Source organism: Miscanthus floridulus, chromosome 2, assembly GCF_019320115.1.
Source record: "Miscanthus floridulus cultivar M001 chromosome 2, ASM1932011v1, whole genome shotgun sequence".
NCBI lineage: Eukaryota > Viridiplantae > Streptophyta > Magnoliopsida > Poales > Poaceae > Miscanthus > Miscanthus floridulus.
The window spans coordinates 140,455,976-140,465,837 of record NC_089581.1 but is presented as its reverse complement, the minus strand read 5'-3'; positions in this window follow the sequence as shown (position 1 = coordinate 140,465,837).

Genomic DNA, 9,862 nt, shown 5'->3' with positions numbered 1-9,862 from the left:
CCTCTGATGATACCTCCCAAGCACAGGAGGTGGTTGACGCCGAGGTGGCCGGCGTCGTGGAGCAGCCAATTCCGACCCCGGGCGAGGGAAGCTCGGCCCTCGTGCGGGTACGACCCGAGTCCCGCGGGTGGGATCACCCACGTGTCCTGTGGCAGAGCCAGGATGGCCCTGAGGGGGAGCCTCTATTCCCCCTTGAGGACGTGGCCAAGGGCGGGCGCTGGGACACCTTTGAGCAATACCGCCAGTTGGCGGAGCGGTCACTATGGATGGCGCTGTCCGTGGTGGCTGATGATCTGCCCAGAGTCGCCTAGGTTCGTGCTTTCTTTTCTCATGAGGTGTTGCCTTTTTCTAAGTTTTCTTATAGTGAATGACCCCTATTCTGCTTACCCAAGAGCTCGAGACCCGGTCCCTCGGGAAGTCGGTCTTTCTCTGGTGGGAGAGGGACGTCTGGGACCAGCTCCAGCGGTAGAAGGGCCTACTTGCCTACGCCAACGAACTTCTGGTGGCGCGGAGCGCGGAGGTAGAGGACCTCCGCCTTCGCTATGCCAATGCAAAGGTCGAGGCGGCCACGGCCCAGGAGCAGGTCACCCCACTGGCGGCGCGGGTCAAGGAGTTGGAGGAGGAGCTAACCCGCGTGGCAGGTGAGCAGGACGCCTTTAGGTCCTGGGCTAGAGAGGCTACGGCCTCGGGCAATGTCCTTGCTAGGCAGCTAGGGGCAGAGCAGAGTGCGCACCAGCTAACGAAAGGCTCCTTGGATGAGGCCCTTACGGTGGCCGAGGCCTCGCGAACCGAGGTTGTGGTCTGGAGGGGAAAGGCCGAGGGTGAGTCCTATTCCCCTCATTTTATTCGCTTTTTCTTATGTTCACTCCCTAACTCCTTGGTGTAACGTAGAGCTGGGGAGAGAAGCTTCTAGGGCGGCCGAGGCTTCTCGGGTCGAGGCCCAGCGCCTGAAGGAGATGGCCGAGGCGTCTCGGGTCGAGGCCCAGCGTTGGAAGGAGAAGGCTGAGGCTTCTCAGGTTGAGGCCCGACGCTGGGGGCAGAAGGCTGAGGGTGAGTCCCATAGACTTCCACCCCTGTTCTGGCTTGTAGTCCTTTGCGCTCATCCTCATTTCGTTGCGTTTGGTGCAGAGCTAGAGAAGGAGGTTACCCAGGCAGCCGAGGCCTCCGCTGCAGTGCAGGCGGTGCTTGAAACCGAGATCGGGGAGCACGATGCGCTGAAGAGCACCGCCCGTACCGCCTGCGAGGCCCTAGAAGTCAAGGGGGTCTAGTCAGGAAGCTCTCTCGGGAGCCGCCTGATTGCGTTGAGCGGTCAAGTGGGCGAGCGACTCCGAGGGGTGCTACATATGGGCGTCAAGCGCGCGCTGGCCGTTATCGCTTCGCACTACATTGGCGTTGACCTCCAGGCCATCAGCGATGGCTATGTCCTGCCCGACGATGATGAGGAGGCCGACAAGGCGGTCGCGAAGCTAATAGAAGCGGCGAAGGGCCTCGGCACGGCGCTAGCCAAGCTATTCAAAGAGGAGGTGGTCCCTCCCCCGCCGTCTGCCGATGCTGGAGGCCCTGAGCCTTGACCTGGGCCCAAGAGGCCATGTAAATAGAATATGGATTAACTTTGTATTATAACGCTTGTGGCCGTCGAGGCCTCTTTTTAATGTACTCGTGTTTCTTAATCGTTTTTCTTGTATTTCCGAGCCCCTGCCCTCTGTTGTGTCTGATCAGATTTCTTTTGCAAAAAACCTCCTTGGAGACTAAGCCGCCCCTTGGGCGAAAGGTGGTGAGGGAGTGCCATAGCCCGGGGGCGTAGGCCATCTCACGACTCTACTGGCCTTCTGTCCTTGGAACAGACTTTTCGGTCCTTGGGTTTTTTACAACCGATTCGTCAGAGCGTGCTAGAGAGTTTGGCGTAGGAATTTTTTCAAAAAATGACTTAAAAAATGGTGCGTGGGACTTAGGGGGAGTCCTCCATCTAGCCCCCGAGGGAGGCTCGGTTCTGCAGAGGCAGAGCCAAGTCTCCCATATAGTGTTATCGTATTGCCGAGACCCGCGATGGGCTCGGGGGGGTTTCTCAAAAAATCAGAACAACTAAAGAACGCTTCTCAATTGTATTCCGAGAAACAATATATACAATGCTTGGAAATTTAAAGGTAAAAGCGACATAGATGTTCTATGTTCCAAGCGTTGGTGAAGATTTCACCCCTCTCGTTGGCTAGCTTGTAGGTCCCGGGCTTCAGCACTTGGGCGATGATGTACGGTCCTTCCCATGGTGGGGTCAGCTTGTGGTGGCCCTTGTTGCTCTGTGTTAGCCTCAACACCAGGTCGCCTACCTTCAAGTCTCGGCTTTGAATGCGTCGGGCCTGATAGCGCCGTAGGGCTTGCTGGTATTTGGCCGAGTGCAGCAGCGCGACGTCTCGGGCTTCCTCCAGTTGGTCGAGGGTGTCCTTGCGGGTGGTGCGGTTGCTTTGCTTGTTGTTGGCCTGTAGCCTCGGGGAACCATATTCCAAGTCGGTGGGGAGGATGGCCTCGGCTCCATAGACCAGGAAGAAAGGTGTGAACCCCGTGGCTCAGCTTGGAGTGTTCCTCAGGCTCCAGATGATCGATGGGAGTTCGGTGAGCCATTTCTTGCCAAACTTCTTCAACCAGTTGTAAATTCTTGGCTTGAGGCCTTGTAGGATCATGCTGTTGGCACGTTCTACTTGGCCGTTGGTCCTTGGGTGTCCTATGGCTGACCAGGCCACACGGATGTGGTGGTCGTCGCAGAACGTCAAGAATTTTTTACCGGTGAACTGTGTCCCATTGTCGGTGATGATGGTGTTAGGGACCCCGAACCTATAGATAATGTCAGTGAAGAATAGCACTGCTTGCTCGGATTTGATTTGATTGATCGGACGAGCCTCGATCCATTTAGAGAACTTATCGATTGCTACCAGTAGATGGGTGTAGCCCCCGGGGGCCCTCTGCAGAGGCCCGACCATGTCGAGCCCCCACACGGCAAACGGCCACGTAATGGGGATGGTTTGGAGGGCCAGGGCCGGGAGGTGCATCTGCCGGGCATAGTACTGGCATCCATCGTAGGAGCGTACTAACTTGGTGGCGTCGGCAACCGCCGTCGGCCAGTAGAACCCTTGGCGGAAGGCGTTTCTGATGAGCGTCCGAGGCACCGCATGGTGCCCGCAGGCCCCTACGTGCAAGTCCCAAAGTAGGGCTTGACCTGCCTCAGTGGTGATGCATCATTGGAGGACACCGGAGGGACTTCGCATGTACAATTCGCCATTGTAGAGGGCGTAAGTTTTGGCTTGCCGCGCAAGCCATCGGGCTTTGGTCCTGTCACTAGGAAGCTCTCCCTAAGCGAGCCAATCAAGGAATAGGACTCGCCAGTCCGTGTCCTGGTCGGTCTGGGGAGGCTCTGCGTCGACTTCCATGACCTCGGGCTCGGCCGAAGGAGTCTCGGCGGCAAAGGGGGCGTCGAGCCCCACCGTGGGTTCGACCGGTGGGCCCTCCTCTGCTGCCGAGGCGTAGTTAATGGAAGGTTTGTGGAGGTCCCTGGCAAAGACGTTCGGGGGGGCTGGAGCCCGTGCCGAGGCCATCTTTGCCAGTTCATCGGCGGCCTCGTTGTACTTCCACGTGATGTGGTTGAGTTCGAGACCGTCGAACTTGTCTTCTAGGCGACGTACCAACTTGCAGTATGCCTCCATTTTGGGGTCGAGGCAGTTCGACTCCTTCATGACTTGATCGACGACGAGCTGCGAGTCGCCCCGGACATCGAGACGCCGTACCCCAAGTTCGATGGCGACTTGCAAGCCATTGACGAGGGCCTCGTACTCGGCCGCGTTGTTGGAGGCGGCGAAGTGGAGCCGCACCATGTAGCACATGTGTACTTCGAGGGGCGAGATGAAGAGCAGACCCGCGCCTGCCTCGGTCTTCATCAGAGACCCGTCGAAGTACATGGTCTAGCACTTTGTCTGAATTTGAGCAGGTGGCAGTTGGGTGTCGGTCCACTCAGCCAAAAAATTGGCCAAGACCTGAGACTTAATCGCTTTCCGAGGCGCAAAAGTCAAGGCTTCCCCTATAAGCTCAACGGCCCACTTGGCTATCCTGCCCAAGGCCTCCCAGTTATGGACTATCTCTCCCAAGGGGAAAGACGATACCACGGTCATGGGTGGGACTCGAAGTAGTGACGCAGCTTGCGCCGGGCTAGGACTATGGCGTAAACCAGCTTCTGGATGTGGGGGTAGCGCGTTTTGGTCTCGGAGAGCACTTCGCTGATGAAGTAAACAGGTCGTTGGGTGGGTAGAGCGTGCCCTTCTTCCTACCTCTACTACTACGACAACGCTGACCACTTGGGTCGTTGCGGCAACGTAGAGTAAGAGGGCCTCGTCCCTGGCCGGCGGTACCAGGACGGGAGGATTGGTGAGCAGTGCTTTGAGCCTGTCGAGGGCTTCTTTGGCCTCAGGGGTCTAAGAAAAGCATTTGGATTTTCTCAAGAGGCGGTACAGAGGCAAGCCTTTTTCGTCGAGGCGCGAGATGAAGCGGCTCAGGGCCTGTGGGGGTATTAACCCCTATACCCTTACGGCTAAGCTTGGGCTGGCCCGGATCGATGGGTTCAGTCCACCCGAAAGACGACGTGCGGCCCAGTTAACCTGATCGGAGTCCCACACAAGGAATCAAGACGGATTTGGCGACCACGCAGGATCCTGGTCGGTTAGAATAGGAATCCTTATCCGGCCACATATGGCAATTGTAACTGACTAGGATTAGTTTCCAGATCTGTAACCCTGCCCCCCGGACTATATAAGGCGGGCAGGGGACCCCTCTAAAAAACATCTCTCGTTGACATACAACAATACAAATCAGACGCAGGACGTAGGTATTACGCCTTCTTGGCGGCCGAACCTAGATAAAACCTCGTGTCCATCTTGCGTCACCGTCTTGTTTGGGGCTTGCGCATCTGTCTGCTGATAATCTACTACCTTGGACATACCCCTAGGTAGACTGCCGACCATATTTCGTCGACAGTGGCGCACCAGGTAGGGGGTGTGCATACTGCTCTCCAAGCAAACAAGATGGTCATCATCTCCGGCTCCATGGCTACGCCCAACGGCCTCACGTTCACCGTCGGCCAGATCACTTGGACCACCGGCCCTGACGTCTCCATCTCCATGACCGCAGAGGAGGCGTGGATTCAACCCGCGCCGACGACTACTTCACCTACATCGGCTATGGCTCCGACCACGGTGAACACGGCTCCGACCACGGTGAACACGGCTCCGACCACGACGAACACGGCTCCGACCACGATGGATCTGGCTCCAACCACAGTACATCTGGCTCCGACCATGCCTACAGCCACACCGACAACCCATCATCCGCTTCCCTGCTACAGAGGAAAGCAGATCGACGACACCGACCTGCTCGACTCCATCGATCGGGTCGGCATCAAACTCGCTGAAACCCTAGCTCTGGTAAGTATGATTCAAAGCCAACCTAATGAGCAGGTAACAGCTCCCCACAACAGATCTATCCGACCAGCTCGGGCCAGTAGTCCTGCACGGCTTGGAACAGATCTTGTGGTCGTATCTACTCCTAAGGGGCGCTCCGCTCGTCGCCAGCCAGCCTTCGCAACGGGTCTCCGACTCTACGAGTACAAAGTCCCGACGGAGAACCACCAGGTCTAGCCCTACGGCCTGCGAAACGCTGCCTCCAGCTACGCGTACAACCTACGATGCCGCTCGGATCTATGTCCTATACACCAATCTCGGCCGAAGCCATGCAACATCATCAACATGGTCCGAATTGAAGATTATCAAGAAGGATCCGTCCACATAGTCCGAGAGGGTGACTCCAGCTCCTCATCCGGCATCGCATCCAACGCATCTGTCCACACCGAGCTTCAGCGTCACGAAGATGAAGGCGTCAAATACGATCTGGATCTACCAGACCACGCCCCGGTTTTCCCCTAATTTCCGTCTTTCCCGCCAAGACGAGGGGATTTGATCCATGTTGTCAGCAACGACGAGCCGCCATCAGTTGGCGAAACAGAACAAGAAAAGACTACACGCGAAGCACGCAATATTGACCGGTTTAATCGCTGGCAAATCGAAGCTGAAGCAGATCAGGAGGCACGACGCATAGGGCTCCGACCACGTGACCTCAACAATGCTTTCGACAGGGTAGGGGACAAACAAGTCTTCAAGACCCCAAGCGCCAACGTAGCCGTTGCCATGGCGACAATGCAGCGGTTGCCCAACACTCCCGAGACCCAAGCAGTCCGTGATGACATATAAGCTTATCTGACAGCTGCTATGGCTCAGACCGCAGAGATGAATCAAGCCCGGGCTCCATCCGTTTCTGTCGAATCAAGCCACAGCCGCCAATACTCAAGTCGCTCACAGCCACTCAACCAACGTGGCTCGCGCAATAACGACCCATCGGACAACCGTCAAGGCAGAAACGGTGGTCATGATGGTGGTCGGGACGACAACCACCGCCGGGAGGATAACCGCCACGACGTTCGAGGCGACAACCACCCAGATAACCGCGACAATCGCCGTGATAACCACGGTCGCAGGGCTAATCCAGATGGCAATCGAGATCGCCGCGATGGCAATAACGATCTCCGCCATTACCTCGTCGGACGTGATCTGCGCGCTCGCATCAACCAGAGAGCCAACGATCGTGCATCCCATGAAAGCTATCGCCGTATGGAATATGACACTGCCCATGGCCCGTCGGGTTTGAAGCAGTTCACTCCACACCTTCGCCAAGTCATATGGCCCAAGAATTTCAAACTCGAGAAACTTCAGAAGTACGACGGCAAGGAAAACCCCGAATTATGGGTCATGCTCTACGAAACTACGTGCCGCTCAGCCATGGCTGACGAGCACGTCATGTCTAACTACTTCCCAGTCGCTGTTGGTCATGCAGGTCACCAATGGCTGGTTAGCTTGCCAGCGAATTATTTTGACTCTTGGCAGGAGCTCAGGCAGGCCTTCATCGACAATTTCATCGCTACTTGTGAACAACCCGGCAACAAGTACGACCTGCAACGGATCCGAGATCAGAAGGATGAACCACTGCGCGAGTACGTTCGGCGTTTCTCGGAGATGCGCATCAAGGTCCCATCAATCTCCAACAACGAAGCAATCGAGGCTTTCGTCACTGGCCTCCGGTTCCACGACGCCCTAAGAGACAAGCTCCTCCGGAAGAGACCCGAATCAGTAACAGCGCTTTTGGCCACCGCTAAGAAATACGCGGACGCTGACGACGCTAAAAAGATAATCGTTGAAGAAGCAGCAAGGGTTCCACGCTCCGACCACCCTCCACACCGCGACGATTACCGCGGCAATCGTGGTCGGAACGACAATTTTCACCGCCGCAACCAGCGCAACGACTCCTGCGACCATCGTGATCAACGTAATCAGCGGCGCAACCGCCGTGACGATTATAGGAGCAAGCGCGCTCGGGAAGACGACGGCGAGGTCAATACCGTGAAAAAGGGCGGCGGACGTCGTAACTACGAGGACGACTACGCCAAAGCATTGAAGGGGCCTTGCCAGCTCCATCCTAAGTCGAACCACACCATGGAGAATTGCCGCGTCCTCAAGACTATCTACACGCGTCAACAGGCTCTGGATATGTCCGACAAGCCTAACGACGCGGGGGAACAGCGCAACGAGGACAACGACGACGACGATGCAGACCCTCGTCATAAATACGTCAAGCCGACTGATCGCGTGCACACCATCATCGGCGGCAAGGTGTCCATTGAGACCAAACGAGAACACAAGCTGCTCGCCCACGCTTGCTTGAACGTGGCAAACACCGACAACCTTCTCACCGATCCGCGGCTTCCTCCGTGGTCTCACCGTGAAATCTACTTCAGCAGGAAGGACCAATGGGCCGCCATACCCGAGCCAGGGCGTTTTCCCCTGGTCCTCGATCCTTGTATCAACAAGGTTCAATTCGATAGGGTACTGATAGACGGCGGCAGCTCCATTGATATACTGTTCAAGAACAGCCTGCCCGCTCTAAAAATAGCCCAGGCGGACCTGAAGCCGTACGAGGCACAGTTCTGGGGCGTTCTCCCCGGACAGAGCTCCACACCTCTCGGGCAGATCACGCTACCTGTGCAATTTGGGACTCCGGACCACTTTCGCACCGACTACGTCAACTTCGTGGTCGCTGATTTCGACGGCACCTACCATGCTATTCTTGGTCGACCATCGCTCACCAAGTTCATGGCCATACCTCATTACAGGTATCTGGTGCTCAAGATGCCTACTGAGAAAGGAGTTTTAACCCTCAGGGGCAACGTATACGCAGCTTATACCTGCGAGGACGACAGCTTCAAAATAGCAGAGGCCCACGACCTCTCTATTCGCATGGCCGAGACCATGCTCGACGCTAAGAAGACCTCGGCCGATCACCTGGAGATCCCAGAGCTCGAGGCTCCGCGCAAGAACATCAGGTCCAAGGAGCACAAGACGATCCAGTTGGTCGAGGGCGATCCCAGCAAAACGGCCCTCATCAGGGCCGACCTGGATCCCAAATAGGAAGACGCGCTCGTCAGGTTCTTGAGGGGCAACGTGGATGTGTTTGCATGGAAACCTTCCGACATGCCCGGTGTACCTCGGAACTTGATTGAGCACTCCTTAAATGTCAACAGCAAGGCCAAACCAATCAAGTAGAAGCTACGACGGTTCGCTCGCGACAAAAGGAGGCGATTAGGGTAGAAGTTACACGGCTTTTGGCAGCCGGATTTATCAAAGAAGTGTATCATCCGGAATGCTTAGCCAACCCGGTTCTTGTATGCAAAAAGAATAATGAATGGAGAATGTGCGTTGATTACACTGATCTCAACAAACACTGCCCTAAGGACCCCTTTGGCTTACCTCGCATAGACGAGGTCGTAGATTCAACCGCCGGTTGCGAGCTGCTTTCCTTTCTCGATTGCTACTCTGGTTATCACCAGATCGCTCTCAAAAAGGACGACCAGATCAAGACATCTTTCATCACGCCTTTCGGCGCCTACTGCTACACGACTATGTCGTTCGGGCTCAAAAACGCCGGTGCTACCTACCAACGCGCTATACAGGCCTGCCTCAACGACGAGATAAAAGACGGCCTCGTCGAGGCTTACGTCGACGATGTAGTTGTCAAAACCAAGGAAGCACATACCCTTGTTGACAATCTAGAACGCACCTTCACAGCCCTTAATGCGTTCCAATGGAAATTAAACCCAAAGAAGTGCATCTTTGGTGTCCCTTCTGGCATATTGCTCGGCAACGTCGTTAGTTACGATGGCATACGCCCTAACCCGGAGAAAGTCAAAGCTGTCTTAGACATGAAGCCCCCAAAAAAGGTGAAGGATGTCCAGAAGCTTACCGGCTGCATGGCTGCTCTAAGCCGTTTCATATCAAGATTAGGAGAAAAAGGACTACCGTTTTTCAAACTGCTCAAAGCGTCCGAGAAGTTTGAGTGGTCGGAGGAAGCAGACGCTGCCTTCACGCAGCTGAAACAATACCTCACATCACCTCCGGTACTTACTGCTCCCAGAGAAGACGAAACTCTCCTACTTTACATTGCGGCAACCGATCGGGTGGTTTCCACTACAATGGTGGTCGAGCGCGATGAGCCGGGCCACGCCTACAAGGTACAGCGGCCAATTTATTTCATTAGTGAGGTACTCAACGAATCCAAGACTAGGTACCCACAGATTCAGAAACTGCTCTACGCCATACTGATAACATCCCGAAAGTTGAGACATTACTTCGATGGATATCATGTGGTGGTCATGACCGAGTATCCTTTGGGGGACATCATTCGCAATAAGGATGCGAATGGGCGCATCGTCAAATGGGCAATG